The sequence below is a fragment of the Oncorhynchus clarkii genome, chromosome 17 (genome assembly GCF_045791955.1).
Source record: "Oncorhynchus clarkii lewisi isolate Uvic-CL-2024 chromosome 17, UVic_Ocla_1.0, whole genome shotgun sequence".
NCBI lineage: Eukaryota > Metazoa > Chordata > Actinopteri > Salmoniformes > Salmonidae > Oncorhynchus > Oncorhynchus clarkii.
Genome location: NC_092163.1, coordinates 69,512,365 through 69,518,366, shown reverse-complemented (window position 1 = coordinate 69,518,366; position 6,002 = coordinate 69,512,365).

The window sequence follows — 6,002 nt, the reverse complement described above, 5'->3', positions numbered from 1 at the left end:
AATCTGTCCACCGATTGATTACTAGAGCACAATGGCTCAGCTGCCAGACTTGGTAGTTCACTTAAGGAGTGAGTCATTTCACCACACATATCCCCGTGTGGGGATTTTGGACCACCTTGAGGATAATCTTACGGAACAGATGCCATCATCGGTAGAGTGCTCAGACCAACCTGGTGGGATTGAGGAGAGCAACAGGTCAGGGATGAGTGAAAACACTGTAGGTGGTGTGACAGAAGATCAGAACCAGCTGGAGGATCTCTTTGGGTATGTGACTATTTTACACTGGTGTAAAAAGTACTTGATTGTCATACTTGAGTAAGTAAATGCTATAATAAGATTCCTTATTAATTAAACCAGACAGCAAGATGTATTTATTTACAGACAGCCAGGGGCACACAGACATTTACAAATACTGTATTTGTGTTTTAGTGCATCAGCCAGATCAGAGGTGGTAGGGATAACAATGCTTTATATTGGTAGAAATGTGAATTGGACTATACTGCTGTCCTACCTGTGCATTTGAAATGTGACGATTTTGGGTATCAGGGTAAATGTAGTGGAGTAAAGTACATATACCCCCCTCCCCCAAACAAAAATATACTAAAGTACTGTACCCCACTGTTAAGTTCTTATTCTTCAAACCATGACTGTCCTGTGTAACTAATGCCTTCTATTTTTCCTTAGTTCTGGAAGCATAGCAGAAACTCTGTCTGTGGCCACTTTACATACATGGGGTCTTGGAGGCCAGGTGCAGCAATCTGTGCCCAAGTTACTTTCTGTTCCAGGGCAGGATGACAGGGAGGCTACAGCCTCTCCATTATCACTCTATAAGGATGATGACAACGAAGGGTGAGCGTGCAGAGGCTTTAATTTATTTTATTTTACAGGTTTTGTATTCTAGATTAAAAGTCCCTGTTTTGTTCCTGTAGGGCAGCATATACCAATAAAGAGGAAACTCAAGACTTCACTTTGAAGGAGTTGTTTGAGTCTAAGTACACTCATGTTTGTAAGTTTCTCTCAATTGTCTACTTTTTTTGGGTAATTGAACCCACATATTTAGTGTCAATCACTAGTCGTCTAAGTGCATTGCTAAAGTGCAATATTTGCCTCCTTTCTCCAGTTCCTCTGTATCAGTACTACTGCCTGCAATCTGTAAAAGCTGACCTAAACAGGATAAACAACAACAGTCTGTCTGAGCTGGTGACCGCCCAGTGTCTACCTGGCCTACAGTCCCCACCTGTCTTCCGCATGGCCAGATATGTGGTCACCTCTCCCCCACCACTGTCTCCTCTCACAGTAAACCCATGCAGCTTTTGGCAGGACTTGTCTGAGGTGAAGGAGAGTGGCCTACTTCAAACACTCTCCCTCAGCGAGATCCGTCTACAGGAGGTGGGTGGGTAGTACAAAGAAAGTTTTCTGCTGATGCTGTGTTTGTCATCCCATACAATAGTGAACATCTCTGGTATGACTTGAAGTGTAGTGGGGAATAGAGATTAAGTCATCTGTTTTTGCTCTGAAGGCTATGTTTGAGATGATTGGTTCTGAGGCCTCCTACCTGAGAAGCCTGGGGGTAGCTGTGAATCACTTCTTTGCTTCGAAGACACTGAAACAGACCCTCCATCGCATGGAGCATCACATTCTGTTTTCCAACCTGCGCAGTGTGATGGCAGCCAGTGAGGGGTAAGGACTGCCAATGTACTAGTCTTTACATGACTGACCAGACTGGCATACCTTTTTTTTGTCATAGGTGCAGTGAAATGTGCTGTTTTACAGGGTCAGTCATAGTATGGCTCCCCTGGAACAAATTAGGGGTTAAGTGCCTTGGACATTGACATATTTGTCAGCTTGGGTATTCCAACAGTGACCTTTCAGTCACTGGCCAAACAATCTAACGGCTAGGCTGCTACCTGCTGCCCTTGGAGTGTGTCTTTGGGTCACTGTTGTTGAATTACAGTCTTGCTAAAATGACAGGACTAAAATCCTCAGTCTACATTTTTGTTTATTTGACATTCCATACCAACTTGTGTGTTATGAGGCTTAAGGCTGTGACTGCTCTGATACCTACAGTTTTCTGCTGGACCTGGAGGTGCGTCTGGGGGAGAGTGTGGTGATCTCTCAGGTTGGCGACATTGTGCTGCGTCACTGCCTCACATTCCGATCGCTCTACGTGCCATATGTGACCAACATGATGTACCAGGAGGCCCTGGTCACGCTACTGCTGTGGGTTTTCCCCTCTCATTACGCTTCCGTTAATGTCTTGTCTTCATTTTTACCTCAGTCTTGCTCTTTTCCCTATTCCCAGGCAGGAGAACCGAGAGTTTCTGTTAGCAGTGAAGAAACTGGAGAGTGATCCAATATGTCGGCGACAGACCCTGAAATACTTCCTAGTCCTCCCCTTCCAGAGGATCACACGTCTGAAGATCATCATGGAGGTAGGCAGGCCTCAGATGTGAGTCTACAGGGCGAGAGCAGTATTGGGTGGTGTCCCTTACTTGACTGATTAGGGTTCGGTATACAGGATTCCATGCAACAGACTTCATGCTTGTGGAGGTAAATGCTGAGACTTTCTATGGTCCTTGCAGAGCATCCTGAAGCTGACTGGGCAAGACTCTAAATCGATCCCTTGTCTGAAACAGGCCATTGAAGCCATACACAAGGTAGAGGTCACCATTTACACAATTGAATAAAGCTTTGGTTTTGGGTTCAACTGTTGACTGGTTAGGCTACAACACTGCTATTTTTATCTCCTCCAATGAGACCAGATAGTGATGGAGTGTGATGGGGGGGTTCTGCGGATGAAGCAGATTGAGAAACTGGTGTACCTGGACAAGCACATGGATTTTGTCAATGTTAAGGTCTGACATCATTGCAGTCTCATTATTTCAGTGACACTTGTGTTACATCGTTGTATCCCTTCTATTTTAACAAGGTCATAATCACAACAGCCTGCTTGTTCTCCCTGTTTAACCTATAGGTGGCAGTGGTGCCTCAGCATTGCGATTCACCATTTACCTCATTGTTTCTCTCCAGTCCATTCCTCTGATCACAAGTGTCCGCTTTCTGGTGCATGAAGGCCCCTTGAGACAGCTCACTCCAGAGGGCTATGTGCCAGGATCCAGGATTTCCTACATGGATGTTTACCTGCACCTTTTCAATGACCTGTTGCTCATCTCATTGAAAAAGTATGATTCCACATCTTCATACATGCATCTATGAACAATATTTCCAAGCACTGTGCTTGTTAAAAATAAAGTACCACTTCCTATTTGTATTCCTGTCACCCAACTTCCCTTTGGTCTTCTCAGAGAGATGCGTTTCAGAGTGCTGGATCATGCGGTGTTCCCCACCCACGTGCACACTGAGCAGCTGAAAACAGAGGCCCTTGGTCTGCCCCTAGAGTCCTTCGTGCTGCGCCTCTCCCAGAACCACACTGGGCATGCCACTGCTTTCATACTCGCCCCACATACCACCACCAGGTAAGAATTGTTAGAAATTCCTTTGTCCCCTCGCATCTAATTCACACTGACTCCATATGCCTGTGTTTCCAGGTCAGACAAAGAAGCCTGGATGAAAGCTCTGTCCTCTGTCAGTGGGGACATGTATGAAGGACCTGTGAAGTACTGTACTGTGTAGCGTTTCTGATGTGTTATTAGTTGACGGTTCTCTGGAAGAGCAGCAGTTTTAGTTGTCTGTCAGTGTTACTGCATTGGAAAGTGTTTACAGTTTTTAAATTTTTTTAGAGACGTTTCAGCTTCTGATATTGTGCAATTTGATGCGACAGTTTTAATCTGTTACTGGATTGCATGTACTTGCATCTTATTCACTTTGTGTATTTGGCACTTAGTTTTCCTATTTGCACTTTTTGGGGGGTTGTATAGCACTATATTGGTTATTTTTGATGGACCACAGCTCTTGTTCGTACATGGATGACTTGGACAGATTAGTTACCAGCTCACAATTAGTTTAGGAAACATCAGTTTGACATTTTTGTGAATTTTATGCATGATAAATAAAGTGTCATATTTTAAAATGTCCCTGTTGAACCCTTTTCCTGCTGAAATCGCCTGTACGTTTCTATAGTAACATTTTGAGCAGCATGGTTAACTATAACGCCCTCAGTACAGAATAAATGTCAGTTAGCGTGGCAATGCCTGAATTAGCAGGTAGCTAATGTGAACATTACAATTAGCGCATGCTAGCTAACCCATTCTTACAGCAATAAAATATAAAAGCTCATTCCAGGTTTCCCAGGTACAGTTTAAGTCAGAAGTTTACATACACTTAGAATTGGAGTCATTAACTCGTTTTTCTACCACGCCACAAATTTCTTCACAAACGATGGTTTTGGCAAGTCTGTAGGACATCTACTTTGCATGACACAAGTAATTTTCCAACAATTGTTTAGACAGAATTTCACTTTTAATTCACTATCACAATTCCAGTGTCAGTTTACATACAGTAAGTTGACTGCATTTAAACAGCTTGGAAAATTCCAGAAAATGATATCATGGCTTTAGACTCGTCTGATTCAAATTGTCAATTAGCCTATTGGTGGTGTGAATGGATTTCAAGGCCTACCTTCAAACTCTGCCTTTTTTGCTTGACGTGGGGAAATCAAAAGACTTCTGAAAAAAATAGTAGACCTCCACAAATCTGGTTCATCCTTGGTACTGGTGCACTTCACAAAATAGATGTGGATATATTGAAGCAACATCAAGACATCAGTCACAAATTTGAAGCTTGGTGGCAAATGGATCTTCCAAATGGACAATGACCCCGAGCATACTTCCAAAGTTGTGGCAAAATGGCTTAAGGACAAAGTCAAGGTATTGGAGTGGCCATCACAAAGCTCTGACCTCAATCCTATAGAAAATGTGTGAGCAGAACTGGAAAAGTGTGTTTGAGCAAGGAGGCCTACAAACCTGATTCAGTTACATCAGCTCTGTCAGGAGGAATGGGCCAAAATTCACCCAACTTATTGTGGAAGGCTACCCGACACGTTTGACCCAAGTTCAATAATTTAAAGGTAATGCTACCAAATACTAATTGACTGTAAGTAAACTTCTGACCCACTGGGAATGAGATGAAATAAATAAATGCTGAAATCAATCTCCTATTCTGACATTTCACATTCTTAGAATAAAGTGGTGATTCTTACTGACCTAAGACAGGGAATTTTTGCTCTGATTAAATGTCAGAAATTGTGAAACTGACTTTAAATGTATTTGGCTATGGTATATGTAAACTTCAGCTGTATGTACACAAATGCACATCAGGACATGTAAACTGAGCAAAAATCTAAATGCAACAATTTCAGATGTTCCTGGGTTACTATTAGGAAATCGGTCAATTGAAATTCATTTGGTCGAAATCTATGGATTTCGCATGACTGGGCAGAGGTGCAGCAATGGCCTCAACCTTCCATTGATCTCACTGTACAATCGTACAAGGACTGCGAGTAGAACGTCTATGTGGAGGATCAACGCATTCATATATCTGTGCAAAGATAACAAATGATTTCGTCACCCTGCCCTCCCCATCTGATGATCATGCACGTGAAGAAGCCGGATGTGGAGGTCCTGGGCTGTTGTGGTTACACGTGGTCTGCGGTTGTGAGGCTGGTTGGACGTACTGCCAAATTCTCTAAAATGACGGAGGCAGCTTATGGTAGAGAAATTAACATTAAATTATCTGGCAACAGCTCTGGTGGACATTCCTGCAGTCAGCATTGCAATTGCATGCTCCCTCAACTTGAGACATCTGGCATTGTGTTATGACACAACTGCACGTTTTAGTGGCCTTATATTGTCCCCAGCATAAGGTGCACCTATGTAATGATCATGCTGTTTAATCAGCTTCTTGATATGCCACACCTGTCAAGTGGTTGGATTATCTTGACAAAGGATAAATGCTCACTAACAGGAATGTAAACAAATTTGTGCACATTGAGAGAAATAAGCTTTTTGTTTTTTATTTCAGCTTTTGAAACATGGAACTAACAC